The 23,894-nt window shown below is 43.7% G+C and overlaps 1 long non-coding RNA gene across 1 annotated transcript in view; it reads right to left on the bottom strand.

Moving 5' to 3' along the window:
- The window catches only part of LOC147689689 (uncharacterized), a 57,801-nt gene that overhangs the window by 11,441 nt on the left and 22,466 nt on the right, over positions 1-23,894 (bottom strand). The window contains exon 3 of the long non-coding RNA XR_015299760.1: positions 6,129-6,199. This is a non-coding gene — a long non-coding RNA (uncharacterized LOC147689689). The remainder of the gene's footprint in view (positions 1-6,128; positions 6,200-23,894) is intronic.

Below are 23,894 nucleotides of genomic sequence, written 5' to 3'. Positions count from 1 at the left end.
ATGCAGATTGACTTTATAGAAATGCCTCCGTGCAACAGACTCAGATACGTTTTAGTGATTGTCTGCATATTTTCTAGATGGGTTGAGGCTTACCCTACACGTAGGTGCGATACACTTACAGTAGCAAAATTGTTACTTAGAGAGTTGATACCGAGGTTTGGGGTGCCATCCTCTTTGGAATCGGATAGAGGAACTCATTTTAATAGCGAAGTGGTGAAGATGCTGTGTTCAGCTTTGAATATCGATCAGAAGTTACACTGCAGCTATCGACCAGAAGCTTCAGGGATTGTAGAACAAATTAACAGTACCATCAAGTCCAGACTGGCTAAAGTTTGTTCATCGACATCCCTGAGTTGGCCAGACGCACTTCCAGTGGTTCTTATGAGCATACGTAGCACACCTGATAGAAGGACAGGCCTCTCTCCACACGAAGTGCTAATGGGGAGAGCTATGAGGTTGCCATCGGTTCCGACTGCAGCGCTAGTGAACGTCACAGACGATTTGATCTTGGACTACTGCAAGGGACTATCTGATGCCGTTAATTCTGTGTCCCTCCAGGTCCAGGCTGCAGAGGTTCCATCAGTACAGGACTTGTGTCATGACCTGAGTCCAGGAGACTGGGTCCTGGTGAAGAAGCACGTCAGGAAGAACTGCTTAGACGTGCGTTGGCGAGGACCGTTTCAAGTCATACTTGTAACGAATACCGCAGTGAAGTGTGGAGGACTGCCAAACTGGATACATGCCTCACACACCCGAAGAGTGCCAACACCTCCAGAAGAAACAGCTCCTCTCTCGGATGAGAATCCGGCGGGAAGCGGAGAAGCCATAGAGGGGGAAAGCCAAGCTGTGGAGGTGATCGAAGAAACTGAAACTGTGTTGGAACAGGACGACGAAGGTCAGGACACTAGTGGGACCGAAGTCGCCTCAGGAGAAGAAAGTAATTGGGAGTCCGACACAGATATCGAGCAGACTGAGAGTGACCAAGAGACAGGTCCTAGAACAAGGAGTAACGAAGCCAGTTGGCCGGAGAGAAGGAAAAAGCCAAGTTCGGAAGAAAAGAAAGCAAGAACACTTGTTCCGATCGCTGAAGAATCGGATCAGGAGGAAGAAACGACAGACTCAGGAACGGAGAGTCCACGAAGATCGAGAAGGGTACGTGTGCCCTGCAGAAGGTACGCCACCCCAGAGTGGACTTATCTAGCAGATGTATTGGGGACAGAAATCTGGGAGAGTGAAGAGCGTGAAAGTAATCGATCTCGATCCATTTGTGGCAGTGGAGATATGGATGTTGGCGCCTGGACTCGAGACTGAGGGGTTACTGACTTTCACACTTCCCATACCCCCACGTTTGAGTCAGATTCAAGATCTAGTACTAAAAAGATTACAATTTCCAACAGTTGGTCAGCAAATGTCAGAAGAAGAAGAAAAGGTTATTCGCTTTGAATTATTGATAATTGTTGTGAAAGCTGCAGGTCCGAAAATCATTGTTGATGCATAAAAAGGACTTTTGTATGTATGTTATAAAGAAGAAGATAACCTAGCGCCGAGTGGAAAGAAGAATAAAATTAGGGATTACATTTAGAGGACGGAGAAGGGCTAGGGTTGTCTGCTGCTAAAAAGAGAAATGACATTTTTGTGAAAGAAGAGACTTTGTTGATAAAAAGCACTTTAAAGACTGAGAAAGCAACCAAAGACTGGAAAGGAAACCATTTGCTAGAGAACGAGGTACGCTGTTTGATAACATGGAGAACGGCAACCCAAACAGAAAAGCTAGATGTATAGTAGGTACACTTATAGCAGTAGTGATATTTCTCATAATTACAGTAGTGACGATATCTTACATAATAGGACATGAGAAAGATAAAGAAATAGCGAATGTAAAAACTGTAACGACTTTGAAACCTGCTCTTGTGGGAAAGAAGGAGGAGAGCACTGTTATACGTGAAAAGGCGTTACTTGCAGATGAAGCTCGTAGATTACATGTAGATGAGTCACAGGGAAACTTTAGGTCAAACGCATATGCTAAACTGTTATATGAGTATATCGATGCCATGGAGGCCAAAGATTGCTACGTTTGTATGCAATTGCCGGCTTCTGTAGACGAAGGCATTAGATATCACCATCTCCCATTGACTTATGGGATAACATGTAGTTTACTGCTTAGTATATTTTATGGTAGAGAAGGATTTGAGTACTACTTTTCAAATTATGATTCGGTACTACCTGAAATTCCGAATTATAAGCAGATGAATAAGTGGGACTATTACAAAAAGGAGGATAGATTGGCTAAATTCTTTCTTCCTTGGGATACACTAGATACATCATATGCACGTAGAAATAATCTGACTTGCAAAGTGTCAGAGGTAGAGAAAAGGTTTATAGCACAAGTAGATGACCGATACAGAAGGCAGAAGATTCTAAAAATGTCAGGACAATGGAAAATAGACTGGACAGAAGAAGAGAAGGCACATAAAAGGAAAGGTAGCAATGGTCCAATAGCATTGGATAGAACTCAGAGAGGAAAGTTATGTTTAACTCGAAGCAAGACATATTATGAGAGCGAATTTGTAGGTGAAGTTAGTTGCGAGCACTCTTTTAAACTGGAGTACTACACGAAAGATTTTATGAAAGGGATGCAAGCTATTCCGAATGTGTATTTTGTATGTGGGAGAAATGCCTATGTAAAACTACCTGATAATTGGTATGGTTCGTGTTACTTGGCAATTGTCTTCCCCAAAATATATCATGCAAAGGATTTGGCGATAATAGAAGGAAAGGCTTCGACGAGAACGAAAAGGGAAGTAGGAGATGCAGAGGTAGTAGGAGATGTATTTGGAGCGATGTTTCCATTGTTAGGCTTGATCCTCAACGATGTTAAAATTAGAAGGTTAGCGACAGTCGTGGATAGATTGTCTGCCAGTACTGCAAGGTCATTAATGCTAGTAGAAGGTGAGATGCAGTCGATCAGAGCAATGGTTTTACAGAACAGACTTGCTTTAGATGTGATATTAGCAAAGGAAGGCGGAGTTTGTAAAGCTTTGAAAGTTCAGGAATGTTGTACTTATATTCCTGATAATTCAAAACCACTTGAGAAAGTCATACGGAACATTACACAGATTCATCAAGAAATTGAAGATTTATCAAAAATAAATGTTTGGGAAAAAGTAGGAAATGGAGTGGGAAAGGTTGGAAGTTGGTTTGCTAATCTTGGCAAAAGTATAGTTTGGTATATTTTAAAGCCTGTATTAATAGTATTAATTTGCATAATTACATTAGTAGGATTAGTAAAATTGTATAAGTGGTATAGGTCGAACCAGTTACAAAGATCGATGAGAGACCAGGAAAGGAGACTAGCTGTTCTACAAGATCAACAGTATAAAAGTCTGAGAGCACTTGAATCGATAAAAAGAGGAACTGATGTAACTAATTCTGTATAAAAGATGTATTCAAATTGCTTTTAGTGATGACTCCTAAAAGTCATCAAAGGGGGGAACTGAGAGAGCGCAATTTGAATATAAAGTATATCGTAGCCATATCTAGACGCATATGTTATAAACGCAAGAATGAAACGCATACCGTAATGTAAAATTGATGATTATAGCATAAAGGCCAACTAACGTGATAACATGGTATAGAGAATGTAAATATATTCACGTGTTAAACATGCATTAGATTTAGAAGGCTCGTATACATAATGAGTAAACATAGAAATGTGTAGAAATGCTTAAGGAATGTAGAACGTGCACAGTAGAATTCGTGTACGTGTGTAACTTTATATGGAAAGACGTAGAGAAATGTAACGTGGATAAATGTATAAGAGAACTTACATAACGACGTAACCATGGAGAATGCATAAGTTATACTCTACGCAGTCGTATTCTATGTATTATATATTCTATGTAAAAATGTATTCAAGTATAACTAAGACTTTTTGCTAAAATACGAATATATAAATGTATGCCAAAGGTTATACTGTGTAGAGGGGTTTTTAGGAATGCTAGAAGAGTTAGGTCATTTGTGATTGTAACCTGACTGACCAAGAGTTCGAAGGAGCATAGTCAAATGTATGTAATTTAGAGGGCTTGTAAAAGTCGTAAATAGCTTGATGTGGACGTGAGAGCCAAGAAGTCTAGCACTTGTTAGATTTAAGGTGACAATGCCGGACGGAGCTTATTGCTCGAACGTGAGGAGAGACACTTTTGAATGTGAACTATGTTTTGACAAGAGCATTCACAGGATCTAGAAGGTTAAAGAGTTGCAGGTATGAGTTAAAGACGTGCCTAAGTTCATATGACATTTGATCCGAAAGAGTCAGTAAAAGTCGCCAATGAGATGATGAAGATGACATCTAAGGAGAAAGGTCAACTTAACGAACGACGCAAGGAGTGGACCAATGGAAGAAGCAGGAAGCTGACGTCATCGGGGAAAGTCCGTGGTGGGCGTCAAGGGGCGTTCCACCCACACTGTGATTGTGTATTTTAGGGACAGCACCCCGGGGAGGAGGCAGAGCAATTAGCATTAGGCTAAGGCGAGAGCGAAGACAAGGGTAGATGCCTTGAGCAGATGCGCTGAGAGATCAGAGCGCAAGGGAGCAGTAGGCCGAGGACCCTTAGAGAGCGGATGGGTAGGCAGAGAGGGTACTGCTTCTGAGAACTTAAGATTCCTTTAGAGGCTAAGAGAGTTTGAACTTCTTTGGAAGTCAAACTGCTGACACCTTTTTAGGGAAGAAACTTGCGAAGTAGGGATGTCACGTAGCATAGAGTAGGGACAGTTTAACTTGATTATTTTATCTTACTGCAGATGACGCAGAAGGAACCACTTCACACTGAAGCTTTGATTGTGGATCTAGAGATTGATTTTGTATTTTGTATACTTTGAGATTTATTCTGTAAGGATTGTATTGCATTCAAAATTACTTCATATAAAACTCTTAAACTTTATCAGTTGTAAGTGGTTCTTCAGAGTGGCGTCAGTTAATGGGGTTTGTCTAACCTATGCGGGGGTGGTCCTTTCCTCAATGACAGATAAAACTCGATCCGAAATTGACGAATGAGATAAGTTATTAAATTGATCATAATCATAAATTGATATCAAAATCTCATTCCCCGCAAACCCATCAGCTTAACTAACAGGTACTCCTGCATTTTTCGTGTTAGAATAACATCTCCCTTACTTACTAGTGAAATGTGCGTGGACCGTAATTTACAGAGACTGTGAAGGAATCTTGATAACTCTAATTATCGGACATCATTCGAGGGCAACGGAGAATGGAATGTAAACATCCATATATTCCTATGTAATCTGTGCAGAAGTCCTTCATCAGACGCTGTAATTCACGGGACCAATATCTGCAGCCGGCTGCAGTTTGGGATGTCACCGCCATAAATTAACGTCTCAGGATGCGCCCACGGTAGGGAGGAAACGTGAAGAACATGACAGGTATCCCTGATGAATGGAAACAGGTGCTTCCTCAGCCATTTGTAATGCAGGGAGTACACTGGGATGACTTTGCCTCGCGATTACAAAGCTGTAATAAAAGCACAAGTATTCTCAAAGTGGCTCCTGAATATACAACATCAGTGTGTGCAATGCTAGTGTAACCAATCGGGTACAGAGGTTCAGTGATAACACAACAGAGCAACCCGACCTCATATGCAAATCCTATACAGTGAGGTATATAGTGAGGTCATATTTATTGTTTATAAGCCAAACTGCTTCATGCTTTACTGCCTCCCCCCTGGTTGTGAAATAGTGAATGTCCCAAGACAATAGCCCAAACTACCCTTCTTTTGGTCTGTAGTTTAGGGTTTTATATATAAGAACGAAGCACACACATACAACCTGCACAGCCTTATGACAAATATTGACTGTGTACACTAATTTAAGTTGAAAATCAGGCAGCTGCACAATATCAAAATACTGCACTTTGATTGGGTTCTAACATGAAGCTATCATTCCAGAAGAATTACAGACACAGCCCACACATCCCTACACCAAGCCTGTGAAGATCACAGAAGTAAAATAAACACCTAAACTGATGAATGCCTCAGCACCAGAAGCCGTGCAGCTGGAGGCAACAGCTTCAGACGCAAGCAGGGGTTGGAATATGTAAATAAAGCTGTTCTTACCTGGGCTCCTCCAGGCACTAGAAGTAAGGATGCTGGAAACATCTTCACTGTCCTTGCTTGGAATATTCGTTCTGCAACATTAGTCGTATTACACATCTTAAAGTACTGTTCCATCCAACTGGATGAGACAAAAATTGGCATCTCTCACGGATTTTACATATCAACTCATTTTATCTGAACGTGGCAGCCATAGTACACAAACAGCTCAAATAAACCACAGAGGCACCAACAGCAACAAGGAAGTGTGATGTGGCTTCACACTACCACACGCGGTGTCCAGGTGATTTAGCAAAGTCTCATGGTTCAACATATCATGGGCTGGTGACAAGTCTTGGAAGATCAAAGCTTTGAAATATTCAATGTCCTGTTTGAAAAATATATCCTCATTTGATTTTTGTGTGTGTGTGTTTGTCTGTGCGCGGTTGAGTGTGTGCACGCGCATGCGCTGGAAGGGTTAGTTGATAGACATGTGTGGGTGAGCGAATTGATGGAAGAATTAGTGGATACATGAGTGAGCTAATAGGTGGAGGTCTAAGTGGATCTGTGAGTTAGTAGATGAGTGGGTGATGAATAAACAAGGGACTATGAGTGGGTAAATGGGTGGAATAAGGAAACGTGTAGGTGGATAAATAAATGTTATGATGAACCCCTACCACACCGCAACCTAGATTGCAGCCCAGATCTTTATGATTAAATTTTGACTTTGAAAAGGCAAGCAACATGGCAAGTAGTGGCTCGTACTAGTGGCCGAGTATGGTGGAGCAAAGACGATGTGGGGTAAGCTGGCTTAGTATGGAGTAGAAGAGAACTCCTAGTGTTGTTATCCAGCCTTGTGTTGGTTTAAAGGGTTGAAGAAAGAGAAGTAAAACATCTATATCGTTTTCAACACAGAGAGTGCCACACAGGTCAAAGTAAGAAGAGTAGAATGAGAAACGGGCCAGAGCCCCAGGCATGACTGTGGGCAAACCTCATTGGGCTGGAAAGGTGGAAACGCCATCTTGGTTGAGGACAACAGCATATTTAAGGGAAAGAGGAGAGGGCTTTAGAACAAAACAAAGAGAAGAACGTTGCCTAATTGGAGGCCATCTTGAAAAGGTAGTCAGGCTAATGGTAAAAAGAACTAGACATTCTTCAGAAAGATACCACATCGCTTTCTCTAATACACCCAAAGAAGCAATGTTCACACCAGTCTTATTTTGAGAAATAACCAGTAGCCAGCAAACAATACAGCAAGTCTTCGACGCTTTTCTATCAAATGGCAATGGGAGTAGGAAGTGCAAGAAATGATGCAAGCAGCTGTGCTGTGGTAGCATTTTGGCCTTGCAGTGGAGTGAGCAAAACAGCCATCAGAAACATTTGTTGGTCAATAAGATGGAACAGGAACTAGAGCTGGGGAATTACATTTGCATAAAACAAGCGACTCTTGGAACACTGCCTTGAGTTTCTCCTGGTGAAGAGTAGGCTTGCATACATGTGGTCAGCAAGCCATTCTTACACCAGTGTACGCTGCAGTGTGGTCGTTCGCGGAGGCCAAGAAATGCGATAGGGTGTGCAACTCCCTTCTTTAGGGCCAATGGTTGGCTTCTATCAAAAACGTTTCCCTCTACTACTCTATCCACCACTGTCCCAAAATAATCATCACATCTGGCGTTTCATCACACTTGTGCCTTTGTGAAGGGAAAGCATGGTGCTCAGCCTTTGGAAGCAATTCGAAGGTCTATCTTTGATCCCAAAAATGGTCTGTGAAAACTAGACCTAGTTGGCGCTCTTACCCTGCAGCTCACAAACACGTATACTATGGCCCCATGTCCTTTTCAAAGAAATTGCAAACTAAACATTTTGCTGCACCCTTTAATTATTGAACAAACCCCTCTTCCATGGTCGAAAAAGTACTGTTAAGAATAAGATCGTTTACTACATATTTTAATTTAATAGAATGATGCCCAAAATACTAAAATGAAAAAAAGAAAAGTGAAATGCTAAAACGAACCACAGATGTCTCACAATGTACAGGTGACCCCTGTGGTAAAGTCTGCGGTTGGAGAGGTTCCAGTGTGTCAATATTTTTAGCAGGATACGTTAAGCATCCTTGAAAGCATATTTGTGCCTTCTGGAGGTACCATTGCTCCATCACACATGCCGAAGCAGCATGTGGTGCTTTCAGACCTCTGGTTCATCTATTTATTAAAGTAATGGTTTAAATAATTCAAGCTCGTTCCCTTTGTTTCTGTTCGGCGGAAGCAGGGTATCCATCATGTGCAGAGTCGCGCACACCCGTCAACACACCACAGACAGGGTCAGCCAAGACATATGAGCATCCTGAAGGGGCATGCGCCACAGCTGGTTGTCATCAGCCTAGGCACGAGGACGGGTCACGGACCCGTGTGATGGATGCCAGCGAGCTGTGGCAAATATTGAATGGGAAAGGAGAGAGGGAAGGCCTCTGAGGGAGGCCTCGGATCACCTTCTCGGAGCAGGGAGGGAGCCATCCGTCTGTACCGTGTATGCAACCCACAGGGAATAACCTCGTCCACTCGACACTTTTCCAGATGGGAAAACATTTTTTGGGATTCCCCAGGAATCATTAATGATGACGCAAGCCACGAAAGATCTTGAAGCAGTCGGGGCTGATGGACCAGGCGCATGGATAAAACCACTGATGCTGGAGAGCAGTGTGCGTCATTCAGGGCTCCTTGCGCGGAAGGTTCCTCATCTCACCCAGCCACTAATCCAGTGCAAAGGGTGCGGAACTCTATTTTATTCTAGGCGCTTAAATAATTTGCTGCGAATAATGCTCCAAGGGAAAAAAGCATATTTTACAGTATTGAAATATTTATTCTGTTACTCCATTGTTTTGTCAATATGTTTGGAAAAATGTGCCATAGAATATTGACTTGTTTTATAGAGCACTTCACAACTCACTGCTGGCTTTTCTAAGCGCTGTAAATACGAGATGTAATGATTGCCACGTTTAATACTGATATTCAGAAGGATATAAGCCTGTATTGAGAGGTCTTCAATTTAAACCTGTGACCTGCAGATCACAACAGCTGTCAGCAATGAGCTTTTAACTAAATCAACTATTTTATCTCTCTCTCATATATATATATATATATATATATATATATATATATATATATATATATATATATATATATATATATATATATATATATATATATATACATCAATTCGAATCTTGACCTTTCAAGGTCACACGAACACACGACTTGTGAGCAAGGGAGGTGAGCTCCTGAAACGAGTAGAGTTTTGGTTGCCTTTATACTGCATTAAAGGCTATTTTTCCAGCAAGAAGTGTTCGTGTGTTCCTTGACTCGGAATGAAAGGTCAAGATTCTAATTGATTTATAGGCTCGCAACCTACACGCGAACCGCCTTCGTCTAGAGGCTTAAGCAGAGCAGAGCTCGGCGGCTGCTGAGTTAATTGAATTTGATATATATATACATATGTATGTATGTATATATATATATAAGTTCCCCACCGGAACAAAGACACACTCAGACATCTGCTAGCACCAGGCTTTTAAAGGGTAAGAACGGAACCGGCATGCCGATGCAAATAACAGCTTTCGTGTCGAGTTATGCATGCCTGACGCGTTTCTGTGCTGCCGCACTTCATCAGAGGCTTCGACAGTCTTTCGTGCTGTTCTGACCCATACACACACAAGGAAAAATGTCACCCTTCGATGGGCTGCTCTGTTGAGCGTATTGACTTGTGGGTGTTGTAGTCTGGATCAGCGAACTCTACCCTAATGGGTACACGTAAATATTGCTGTTGCCAAAAAGTTCCGAGCCCACAAATGGGCCTCCGCATGTGGGTGCCATTCAATATCCCAAGCAGATGTCCCACATAGTGGCTCTGTGAACTACAGAGCCCGTGGCCCCCAATCTTGTATCAATTATGAATGGTTTCTGATATACACATAAATCAATTTGTTTCATGTTATTGCTATTTTTACCAGCTTTACAATCCCTACAGGTTAAGAATCCCTTTACCAATTGTTTCTCACTTGTGTCCCCCAGCTCACTGCTACATAGCATATCTCCTAGAGCTGTGCATTTACTATAAGTGGTTTTCGGATTCTCACCTACATACTTTTTCAGGGTACTGTCGGTTCTTAAGACATTCCAAAACTTCTTTAAACAACATCGTACTTCCCACGCCTGGATATTAAACGTTGTAATAAAACATGCATGCTGGAATACTGGATTTAATGTCATCATCTTGATTTACTAACAGATGCTTTCTATCTATTAGTTGGATTTTGTCACATGCCTGTTTTATGATCTTTTCAGAATACCCTCTGCTTTTAAAGCGCAAAGACAAAGGGGCATATTACCAACAACTAGCGATAATTTTTGTCTCTAACTTGTTTAGAGACAAAAATTATCGCCGCACATCGGCGATTTTTATCGCAGATAAACCTTGCTATTAACAAGGTTTATCGCAAATGCGATAAAAAACGGCCGAAATGCATGAATATCGCTGAAAAGTCAGCGATATTCATGCATTATCGAGCAAATGCTCTTAGCCATGTTATCCACCTCCCATTGGATAACATGGCTAAGAACTGCTCAGGGCAGGTGTTAGCTTTTGGAGATATTCCCGCTTAGCGCGAATATCTCCAAAAGTTGGTAATAGGAGATAGCGATGTTAGCGACTGTTTTCAGTCTCTAACATCTTGGCACGCCCACTTTGCATCTCATTAGTGATAAATATCACTGACATGCAAAGTGGGGCCCAAGATGGTCGCTATCTCCTACTAGCTGTCGCTAACTGGTGTTAGCGACAGCTTGGTAATAGGGAGATAATTTTATCTCCGCTTTCTTGGCTTTTAAAGCCAAAAAAGCGGAGATAAACCCCCTTGATAATATGCCCCATAGTTTTCATTTCCCCCCAAAAACCCATTTCAGTGCTACAGTTCCGTTTTGCACGTAACAGCTCCCCATAAGGGATGCTGTTGACCAGGTTTCTTGGGTGACAGCTATCAGAGTGAAGTAGGCTGTTACCTGATGTCTTCTTTCTAAACTACCTACTTTCCAATTTCTCATCTTTCACTGCTAGCTCTACATCTAGTAATTCAATTCTTTTTTTATCAATAGTACTCGTGAACTTCAGGTTCAACTCATTATTGTTCAGAGTTTGAATGAATTCCAATGCTTGTAGTTCAGAACCTCGCCAAATACAGAAAACATCATCGATGTATCTGGCCCAGAAGACGACATTTTGGGGAAAGGCGTTGATCTTACTCGCCACCTGCTCCTCCCACCAGCCCAGGTATAAACCTGCGTAACTTGGGACGAAGCCGGTTCCCATTGCCATCCCCTGGGTTTGGCGATAGATCACATGATTGAATAGGAAAAAGTTGCTGCTTAAACATGCCTTCATCATGTCCAGCAACATGGCCGTGTGTTTAAAGTAGGACAACTTTCTCATTTGTAGAAATGTCGACTGGCCTCAATGCCTAATGAATGGGGTATGCACGTGTACAAACTTTTACATCCAATGTTATCAACAGCATTACATCTTCCCACACAATATTATCAATAAGTCTCAAAAAATGCCCTGTATCACGCACATAAGAGGGTAGGGATTTGACATAGGGTCTTAGAAAGTAGTCAATGTATTTAGAAGTAATTTCATACAAGCTCCCTATGGACGAAACTATGGGTCGCCCCAGTGGTTTCTCGCTATTCTTATGAGTGAGTGACTGGGTGTATGACTAGCTGGTTTCATTGTGCATGATTGTGTAAGTGCCTATATGTATGAGTGATTGGGTTAGTTAGTGGCTGTGTGCTTATGTGACTGTGCGTGTGAATATCTGTATGGGTGGCTGAGTGCAAGTGTGACTAATTGTATGGGTCTATCATTGGATGTATCAACAACTTTATGGATGAATGAGTGGGTTCAATAGAGTGAGTAAAGATGAATGAGTGGGAGTAGAAGAAACTGTATGGCGAGTGAGTGGTTGTGTGAGTATCTATATGAGTGAGTGAGTGTGTGAGTGGCTCTATGAATCAGTGAGTGATTGTATGAGTACTTATATGGGTGTGCAATGGGGTGTGTATGTGTGAGTGTATGGTGTGTGTTTGAGGGATTGTATATTGGTGTGATTATTTCTGTGGATGATCTCATCAGTGCAATCTGAGCCTAACTATACCACCCCTGTAAACTAAAAAAAAAATCTATTTCCTAACTACAATCCCCTTCTAACCTTTGTTTTTTTAAGTGAATTTCTATGTTTTTTATACGAGTAGTCACGTTTGCAGAGTGGTGGAGAAAAGGGGTGGGGCCTCTGAGCAGCTCTCAGAAATTCTGCTGTGTTGGACTTGCTGAAGGTAACAGGAGGGCTTCTGAGCCCCCTAGGACAGTCAGCATCCAAGAGGACTGCATCCCCCAACCAGCAGTGTGTCAGGAGGCGTGTTGGCAGAGTGATGGGTATAGGGGGCGTGGCCTCTGAACACCTCTCCGCAAATCCGCTGTATGGGACTTACTGAAGGTATGAGGAGGGCTTGTTGGCCCCCAAGGGCACTCTTGAGCCAAGGGGACGTCATCCCCTAACCAGCAGTACACCAGGAGGTGTGTTTGCAGAGGGGTGGAAAAAGGGGGCGTGGTCTCCAAAGCCCTCTCAGCAATCGCCCTCTGGGTTTGCAGAGTGGTGAAGAAAAGGGGCGTGGCCTCTGAAGACCTCTCAGCAGTCCTGCATTGTGGGAGTTACTGGAGGTAACAAGAGGTCTTGTTGGCCCCCAAGGATCATTTCAAGCCAAGGGAACTTTATTCCCGAACCAACAGTGCGCCAGGAGGCACGTTTGCAGAGTGATGGAGAAAGGGGGCGTGGTCTATGAAGTCCTCTTAGCATTCAGGTTGTTTGGGACTTACTGGAGGTAACAGGGAGGCATGTTTGCCCCCAAAGACCCTGACCATCGAAGGGGAATTCACCTCCAACCAACAGTGCATCAGGAGGTTCATTCACAGAGTGCTGAAGAAAGGGGGCAGGGACTCTATCAACTTGCCATCTTTTTTTAATGTATTTTGCAGTTTTATATATTCAGGGAGGGGAGCCGCGTGACCCCCCTTCCCTGGGCCACTTTTGGCCCGAAGGTCCACATCCCCTGGGGGTCAGGCCTATTTGAATGGGGAAAGGGGGCTGCATGGCCCCTCCCCGGCCAATTACGGCCCCCCGAACCTGATCCCCTGGGCCCAGTCTTTTAAAAAATATGTTTTAAAAACTTAGAGGGATTTGGCCCAAGTGGCCCCCATCCCAGGCTCAATTTCGGCCCTCGGGACCACATCCCCCGGGTACGTCCTGTTTTTTTTTTTTTTTTTTAAAACAATAATGGGAGTGGGGTCATAACCCTGCAGGCAAACAACCTCATACTGTGCACAGCCTTTAATCGCACACAGTATGGGGTTGGCCACCAGGTCTACATCTAACTCCCTACCGACAGCAAACCTCATACCATGCATGGCCTATGCTTGTGCGTGGGATGAGGTTAGACACTTGGCTTGTGTTGCAGTCAGGTCCTGCTTCCAATTTCCAGCAGGTAGACAACATGCAGTGTGCAGCAGGGGTTGATCAAAGGACTTGGCCGAGAAAAAAGGGGGTCCCAAAACGTGTTTTCCCCATGTTAATTTCCATAGGGACCTTTAGACACGGCTACAGCTGAACGGCTGAATGGAATTACACCAAACTTGGCAAAATGGTAGGGCCTGATATGCAGATGTGCCTTTGCTATGTTTGGTGAAAATCCCTCCAGTAGTTCTTGAGAAAATTGAATTTGAAATTTTTCAAATGGCATTTTCTATGGGACCTTTAGACACGGCTACAGCCCGAACGGCTGAACGGAATTACACCAAACTTGGCAAAATGGTAGGGACAGGTATGCAGTAGTGCCTTTTCTATATTTGGTGAAAATCCCTCCAGTAGTTGTTGAGAAATTTGAATTTGAGCAAATTATATATCTATATGCGCTCACCGTACGAGCACCGTACGCATACCGTACACGTACGTGCGCGTACCCTTACGTGCGCAAGCGAGTTTCTGATTGGCTGGCAGTCGACTGTCAACATTCCAAACTGTCCAAACCAGGAAGTGTTGGCCACCATCTTGTTTTTCAGGAGAACTGAGGCACAAGAGAGCCCAAAACAAGAGTGGAAAACACGAAAAGGGGGCAGGGTAGAGACTCCCCAACCCTCTAGCCCTTCGAAGAAAGGGCAAAAAAAAAAATTGCGGGGTACGCGCACCGTACGCGTACGGTACGCGTACCGTGCGCGTACCCCGTGATTCAGTGATGTCCAGTGATGTCATTTGAGATGTCATCAGTGATGTCATCAGTGATGTCACTGACCATGTCATGAATGATGTAATATGTGACATCATCAGCAGTGGATTGCCGGTGCGCAAAATATAGTTAGTACAACTAACTATATAGGAGCAATTTCAATGGTTTTTTAAATGCTAATTCCTAACTATATAAGGCCTGAAACCTATGGTTTTTAAAGTGAATTTGCAAGGTTTTTAAAATGCTAATTCCTAACTATATAAGGCCTGAAACCTATGGTTTTTTAAGTGAATTTGCAAGGTTTTTAAAATGCTAATTCCTAACTATATAAGGCCTGAAACCTATGGTTTTTTAAGTGAATTTGCAAGGTTTTTTAAATGCTAATTCCTAACTATAATAAGGCCTGAAACCTATGGTTTTTTAAGTGAATATATATATATATATATATATATATATATATATATATATATATATATATATATATATATATATATATATATATATATATATATATATATTCACAGAAAAAAACCATAGGTTATAGTGGATATATAGTTAGGAATTTGCATTTACAAAACCTAGAAAATTCAATGAAAAAACCATTGGTTTTAGGCCATATATAGTTAGGGATTTGCATTTACAAAACCTTATTTTACTCGCATAAAACCATTGAAATTCCATATATAGTTATAAGCGCTAACTATATATCGCGCACCCGCAATCCACTGCTGATGATGTCACATATTACATCATTCATGACATGGTTAGTGACATCACTGATGACATCACTGATGACATCTCAAATGACATCACTGATGACATCACTGATGACATCTCATTTGACATTACTGATCACATCACTGATGATATCATTCATGTGATAATACGATGAACCTCTTCAGACTCTAATATAACCTTAGATACAATCAGTGTAAACAGACACTCACAGACTGTCACTCATCCATGGAGTTACTCACACACCTAGTCAGTCATGCAAAGAATCAATCACACCTCCATTTCCTCAACTATACAGTTATACAAACTTTACTTATTCAAACATATACTAACACATATTTACTCTCTTATACAATCCCTGATACAAGTTCACAATGATCCATACAGCCACTCACACATTCACTGGCTCTTATGCACAGTTATTTATATACGTCAACTCTCACATGTACTGTGTTTTACATATGTACTTACTTTGACATGTAGCACTGAGATATCCATTCACTCACCAATACACTCATGCACACAGTCAACCGCCCATACAGCTGTTTCCACATGCACTTTTGAAACCATACATCTAGTGAATCAACTGCTCACACATCTATGCACAGAGTCATACACCTCCCAGCCACCCACACACACACTCAGTCTCCCATACAAATACTTGGGCAACCAATCAATAACCCATATGGTTACTCATATAGCTACTTATCAACACATGCAACAGTTTACAGAACAACAGACATAATGATGCACAAATTAAGACAGTTTAGTCACTAACCCATGCACTCAGTGAGACACATTTAATCACTCACTCATACAGTCAGTCATGCACCTACTAAATCCTTCATCCAGACACTTATACATCCACTCATTCTTCAATATGTAAGACATATTTTAACTTTACAGAAACATACAGTCACTGGATGTTGTCATCAGTGATGTCATTTGAGATGTCATCAGTGATGTCATTTGAGATGTCATCAGTGATGTCATCAGTGATGTCACTAACCATGTCATGAATGATGTAATATGTGACATCATCAGCAGTGGATTGCGGGTGCGCGATATATAGTTAGCGCTTATAACTATATATGGAATTTCAATGGTTTTATGCGAGTAAAATAAGGTTTTGTAAATGCAAATCCCTAACTATATATGGCCTAAAACCAATGGTTTTTTCATTGAATTTTCTAGGTTTTGTAAATGCAAATTCCTAACTATATATCCACTATAACCTATGGTTTTTTTCTGTGAATTTCATTGGTTTTTTAATAGCAAATATGAAAAGCTTTAAAATGTCAAGTACGTGATAGATAAAAACATTTTCGTATTTATGCACGCTGATGTGCTTTGAACGCTGCACCCCCCCCCCTCCCCTCTTTTGTCTTAGTAGTACTCTCTCTTTGCAGATAGTGAACGGTAGTTAACGCAAGCCTTTGCCCCCGTTGTAATCCGTCGTGCCTGCTTGTCTCTCCATTTGATTGATTGTTGTCCAAGCATTTACTGTTTTAGAATTGGTTCTCTTTGGATCATTCTCTATTTACAAACAAGCATAAAGTCGCAATACTCTGTTTAGTCTTTGCAGATAGTGAAAAATCGTGTAAAAAAATAAAAGTAATCGAGCGAAATCAGTAGGCCACTAATTGGATCTCTTTTTGACCTCGCTAAAATAGAAATATTAGGAACAACCCTTCATGAGAAATACGAAAATAGTGAGATGAACTGAGCTCCACACCATGAGGGCTGCAAGACAGCTCGGCTCCATCACCCATCCCGCACAAAATAACGACAAACCCTATGCAAATATTAAAAATATAGACAACACACCAGCAAAGAAACAGGGTAAAACATTTTATTAAAAAACTATTTATATAACGTTGGTTTATAAGATGATGTCAGTAGTGGACCGATGTGTGAATAGGTCGAAAGCAGCACAAGGCTCCAAGATCCGGATGGCAAGCTCCTGGATGTTGGGTGCCATAGTTCAGAGTTCTGAGTTTGAGCCTTTTTCAATGCCTGTGCTTTGTTGAATCAAAATGGCGGCTTGACACAAAGCTGACTCAAGCGTTGCTACTGATGCTATGCAGACCAAAACTGGTTTTCAGTTTGTACATTTTTCTAGATTTTTCAATCCAAGTTTGGTTGACTTTGTAGAACGATGGCTTCAAATTTTCAACATACGGTGTGGTGGCCGTGACTGGGAGGGGGCGCTTCGCTCCTGCCCCCTCCCCAAGTAAGATTTTCATACGTGAAAGTACGTTAATGGTTTTGGTCCCTGAGTTGCTTCGATGTCACTGCCATTCTCAAGTGGCATAAGTTCTGGATGTTGGGTGCCATAGTTAAGAGTTCTGAGCAGTGCTTGTAACACTGTCTGAAGCTTATTTCCACCTACTGCAGCTTCACTATTCTCAAAGTAAGTGAGTGTCGTTTGTGGACCTGACTGCATTAGAAAACAATGTGATATGTTACCTTCCTAAACAGCTTGACGGAGGCCCCTGAGGGGCGGTGTGATGGCCATGGACTCGGAGAAGACGCTTGGCTCCGACACCCTCCCCAAGTCTTATAGCACTGGTGTAGCCTGAGATCGCCCCCGACATAGGCGACCGGCTCCCGGGGTCCGGCGGAACTTTTTGCCTTTTGATGACTCTTCAATTCTGAACCTTGTCCCACAATCCGTTTGACCTGAAGACACGCTGTAGTGGGGCGCCCCTTTACCGTTTCAGTTGCCATTCAGCCTGCTTTTGCTACACTGTGCCTCTTCCGCCATTCAGCTGTTTACCGCCCGCTCTTGCGACTACAGCGTCTCGCTCATCATGTAGTTGAGTTGCTCCCGCTCTTGCGGTGCAGCGATAGGCGGCTGCCACAGGACTCTCAAAATGGCGGCCGGCTCTTCGGTTTTGGGCCTGGTCCACTAAAATGGCCCTGGGACACCTTTGAACTCGGACGCTTCCCTGATAGGGCTTGGGTCCCATTCTCGAAAAGCGTCCCCTCAGCCGTGAAGATTCTACAAAAGTCTTGGGGGCCTCCGACTCCTGCAGGCTTCTGGTGGGGAGCGGCTGCCACGATTGCTCGTGGAATGGCCACGACGGAGCTACGAGATGGTAGTGGTCTCATGCTGACGCCAGCTTTAGTCTGAAACATCCAGAAACACTGTAGACTACCAATTCGATCAGTTCCAGTAGCGCCCCAACATGACCCGGAAGAGAAGAACTTGCCCTCCCCTCTTTGACTGATGGTTCTTGTTGCCTGTCCCCTCTATTGTCATTTAACAGAACTTTTTGGACTGCTGAAAGGGGTTGTGTTCCGAACGCTGGTTGGTGGAGACATTTTAACTATATTCTTGACCTACGTTGTCGCGTAATGCGTTATATGACACGCCGCGTTAGCGCACCCGGAAGTGATCCGAGGCGCGGCGTGCAGCGCGTAACGTAAGCATAACAGGTCATGTGACTTGTTAATAAAACTTTTCATTGGTTCATTTTACTTTTGTTAATTTAATGATGAAAAGCTAGGTCATATGACCTAAAAATTACGCTTTTTATTGTTTTCGAACAATATTTTTTTTTCAAACATATGTTATAATATTCCAGGCTAATGTACTTTCCCGGAAAATTTACAACTGTCTTGCAAGTAAAATATATTCCTTTTTCGAGAAAAAGGGCGTTTCTTCCTTCCATGACGGAGCCGTTGAGTAAAAGAGATTCCGCCTGCTGTCTTAGTCGCCGATACGCCTGATTATCAGATTCTTATCGATCACTTTATGTTGCAGACATGAAAAACACAACTGCCCTTGACCATTTATCTTTACTGCGTTCCTACATATTATACCTTTTATCCGTCATGTAATTGGACTGCTTTATTTCACTTGCCTTTTACTGATTCGAAAACAGTGACTAAAAGTAAAAACTTTACCAATATAAATACTACTACCGTGTTTTGTTTTAAAAACCTTTATTGTGAAAATGTCAGTATACAAATACGGGCCTATAACCACGTGGGCCGGCCACGGAGCAAACTGAAATCGTATATGATGAGGAGACATTTACACTGTAGAAGAACGTAACGAGCGGGCCATTAGGTTGCAAGAACAAAGGTGTCTAACAGTTGCGGAATCGGTGGACGTACATTTTGTAATTAAAATAAAACAGGGCCACTTACAATAACATTTTCTAGATATACATTTGCGGGCAAGGAGTTACGAGTCCCATTTATACCGGCGCCATTTTGGGCGAGACCGGGCAGGTACAATATATAGTCAAAATGTCTCCACCAACCATCAGCCAGACCAGAACCCCTTTCGGCCCTTTATGCTACAAGATGGTGTCTTCCATTCAGAAAATATTGTTGGCAGCATTTTGAAAGGAAACAGAAACAGCCGTTCTCCTAGTGAGTTTCACATTGTTACATTTAGGAAGAATGTTGAAGAGTAGTATGTGGAAAATCTGAAGCCATTTTTCTACAAACTCTCAATCAGACTTGGATGGAAAAAAAAACCTGAAGAATGTACAAACTGAAAACCAATTTTTGTCTGTATAGCATCAACAGTAACGCTTGAGTCAGCTTTGTGTCAAGCCGCCATTTTCATTCAATCAATAGCGTCCCCCTGCACACATTCAGGGACCTGGTCGTGTCTTCAGATGAAACGGATTGTAGGAAAAGAAGCAGAAAGGAAAAGGAAAAAAGTTCCGCCGGACCTCGGGAGCCGACCGCCTATGTCATGTGCGACCTTTGGCCACACCAGGGCAATAGTGAAGCTGCAGCAGGTGCAAATAAGCTTCAGACAATCTTACAAGCACTGCTCAGAACTCTCAACTGAGGCACTCAACATCCAGGACTTGCCATTCGGATCTTGGCGCCTTGTGCTGGTTCCGACCTATTCACACATCGGTCCACTACTGACATCACCTCATAAGCCAACGGGGCACCCCACGCCGACTTTCGGCGCAGCATTGTAGGATGGCCACACCAGTGCGGCAACTTGCTGGACACCACCTCGGTGCCATCCGGATCTCGGCGCGTTCGAGTCACTGTGCCGGAAGAGTGACCGGAACTCAGCTGAACACGCCGTCTTTCGGCGCAGCATTGTAGGATGGCCACACCAGTGCGGCAATTTGCTGGACACCACCTCGGTGCCATCCGGATCTCGGCACGTTCGACTCACTGTACCGCAAGAGTGACCGGAACTCAGCTGGACACGCCGTCTTTCGGCGCAGCATTGTAGGATGGCCACACCAGTGCGGCAATTTGCTTGACACCACCTCGGTGCCATCCGGATCTCAGCGCGTTGTGCTGCCTTCGGCCTATTCGCACATCGTTCCGCTACTGACGCCGCCTCACGTGCCAACGGATTTTCTACGCTTTTTGTAGCCCTATGCCGCATAACAGGTCATGTGACTTGTTTATAAAACTTTTCATTGGTTCATTTTACTTTTGGTTTCCTAAAGATGGAAGGCTTGGTCATATGACCTAAAAATAACACTTTTCATTGGTTTAGAACATTTTTTTTTCCCAAACGATGAAAGCCCCACCTTGTTTCTGGATCATTCAGACTGAAGCTGGCGTCAGCATGAGAGCACCACCATCTCGTGGCTCCGTCGTGGTCATTCCGCGAGCAATCATGGCAGCCGCTCCCCACCGGAAGCCTGCGGGAGTCGGGGGCCCCCAAGACTTTTGTAGAATCTTCACGGCTGAGGGGACGCTTTTCGAGAATGGAGCCCAAGCCCTAGCAGGCAAGCGTCCGAGTTCCAAGGTGTCCCAGGGCCATTTCAGTGGACCAGGCCCAAAACCGAGGAGCCGTCCGCCATTTTAAGAGTCATGTGGCAGCCGCCTATCGCTGCACTGCAAGAGTGGGAGCAACTGAACAACATGGTGAGCGAGACGCTGTAGCAGCAAGAGCGGGCGCAACTCAGCTGGATGGCCGCCACCTGGGGAGGCCCGTTCACGCCGCCTCCCCCACACCCCCTCCCCCCCCCCCCCCCCCGGGCCGCCGCACGCCAATTTTCGGAGCAGCATTGTAGGATACCAAAACCAGTGCGGCAGTTTACTGGACATCACCTGGGTGCCTGTCGTACATGTTGTGTCAGCCATGGGACACTGGACACAGTGCCATCAACATCTCAACGCGTTCTGCTGCCTTGGGACTATTCGCACAACAGACCGCTACTGACGAGGCCTCCCCCCGCACCACCCGGGACGCCCCACGCTGTTTTTCTGTGCTGCATTATAGGATCCCAAAACCAGTGCGGCACCCAGGCGACATCACCTGGGTGCCGTCCAGAACTCTGCACGTTGTGCTGCCTTGAGACTATTCGCACAAAAGACAGCTTCTAACCATTGTTGCTTTTTGGGTTGAAAAATGTTTAAATGTTTTTAGTTTTTGTTCCGTTCATTATAGTTAAAAGTTAATAAAGTTTTATAATCTTACTTTGTTGGAGTGTTATCTATTTTTTTAAAAACGGGTGAATGGGGCCTTGAATCGGGTTATTGTCATGTGTGGGCTTTGGAAGTGTGCTGCTGCAGGATCGGAGATTTCAAACTCAAATGCACGTTCTTTTTCTTACCTTTCCGAAGCATGGAGCGCAATAGCAGGCAGAGAAAGGGTGATGCACGTGTTGAACACTACCTGACCTGGCAAGTTGCTGGCAGTGCCCCCCCGCCCGCTCCTGAAAGAGAGCACACACACACCGCCGCCCCGAGTACTTCACAAATCTTTAAAAGACCATGCGCTTGTTCATGAGGCTTAAATGGTTTATCACCTCTTCTAGAACCCCTGCATCGACCCTCTGACGTTTCCTGGAAAAATTACCATGTAACACAATACCAAGCCCTGTCAGCTGAAACCCCCAAGGAATCGCGGGGCATATTATCAAGGGGGTTTATCTCCGCTTTTTTGGCTTTAAAAGCCATGAAAGCGGAGATAAAATTATCTCCCTATTACCAAGCTGTCGCTAACACCAGTTAGTGACAGCTAAAAGGAGATAGCGACCATCTTGGGCCCCGCTTTGCATGTCAGTGATACTTATCACTAATGACATGCAAAGTGGCGTGCCAAGATGTTAGCGACTGGAAACAGTCCCTAACATCGCTATCTCCTATTACCAACTTTTGGAGATATTCGCGCTAAGCGCGAATATCTCCAAAATCTAACACCTGCCCTGAGCAGTTCTTAGCCATGTTATCCAATGGGAGGTGGATAACAGGGCTAAGAGCATTTTCTCGATAATACATGAATATCGCTGACTTTTCTGCGATAATAGCAAGGTTTATCTGCGATAAAAATCGCCGATGTGCGGCGATAATTTTTGTCTCTAAACAAGTTAGAGACAAAAATTATCGCTAGTTGTTCGTAATATGCCCCCGGGTTTTTGCTTGCAGAAATCGGGAGGCGGGAGACTAGCACTGAAATCAGTAGTCTCACGCCTGAATCGGGAGGGTTGGCATGTCTGAATTCTCTACAGCTGGGGCCATAAACTACATCCGCAGGGGTAGGTGATAGCCTGGGACCAGCCTGGCATCTAAAATGGCTGCCGTGCACGACAAAATTGTGGCATTGGAAAAAAGGCAAGATGGCGCAGCCGCTGGAAGACATGTATCAACATATATCAGCCTCCTCAGCCACCCTCAGGAAACATAGAGGATTAGGATACGTCTCCCGCACCCCCTTATACCTAGTAATTTAATTAACGAAGCACAAAATGGCGAATTCCCGTTTTGCGGCCCGTGAAGCGCTTCTACCGTGAAAAATCAGTTTTAGCCATGTTATCCAATGGAAAGTGGATAACATGGCTAAGAGCATTTGCTGGATAATGCATGAATATCGCTGACTTTTCAACGATATTCATGCATTGCGGCCGTTTTTTATCGCATTTGCGATAAACCTTGCTAATAGCAAGGTTTATTTGTGATAAAATTCGCCGATGTGCGGCGATAATTTTTGTCTCTAAACAAGTTAGAGACAAAAATTATCGCTAGTTGTTGGTAATATGCCCCCGGGTTTTTGCTTGCAGGAATCGGGAGGCGGGAGACTAGCACTGAAATCAGTAGTCTCACGCCTGAATCGAGAAGGTTGGCATGTCTGGATACTCTACATCTGGGGCCATAAACTACATCCGCAGGGCTAGGTGATAGCCTAGGTCCGGCCTGGACAATCGGACACAGAGGAAGAGGAGTGTCAGAGGGTGCGGTAGTGAATAGGGTGAAAGGGAGGTGTCGGGCGGGCACAGGGTGTGATTCTCAGAGAAGAGCAGCGCAGATGGGGGGAAGTATATGGCCCATGCATGAGAGAAAGAGCGGGGGTGACCAGTGCGTGGGGGAGATGCTTGCGAGGGTGGGGAGCCATGCTGAGGATCGGCGGCGTGCAGAGAGTGGCCCTGGTCAAGGCATCTAAAATGGCTGCCGTGCACGACAAAATTGTGGCATTGGACAAAAACGCAAGATGGCGCAGACAATGTTTATCAATAAGGATTCATTTATAACAAAATATTTACTCGCAGTAACAAAATGGTGGTCAACACTTCCTGATTTCCATCGAATCGAACGTTAACAAACGTCACGCAGCAAAAAAAAAAAAAAAAAGCTCACGCACAGAGCAGTTTTTAGCCATGTTATCCAATGGAAGGTGGATAACATGGCTAAGAGCATTTGCTGGATAATGCATGAATATCGCTGACTTTTCAGCGATATTCATGCATTGTGGCCAATGTGCGGCGATAATTTTTGTCTCTAAACA

The sequence above is a fragment of the Lissotriton vulgaris genome, chromosome 9, assembly GCF_964263255.1.
Source record: "Lissotriton vulgaris chromosome 9, aLisVul1.2, whole genome shotgun sequence".
In the NCBI taxonomy this organism is placed as follows: domain Eukaryota; kingdom Metazoa; phylum Chordata; class Amphibia; order Caudata; family Salamandridae; genus Lissotriton; species Lissotriton vulgaris.
The sequence above is the reverse complement of the archived record's forward strand: the minus strand, read 5'-3'. Positions and strand labels throughout refer to the sequence as shown.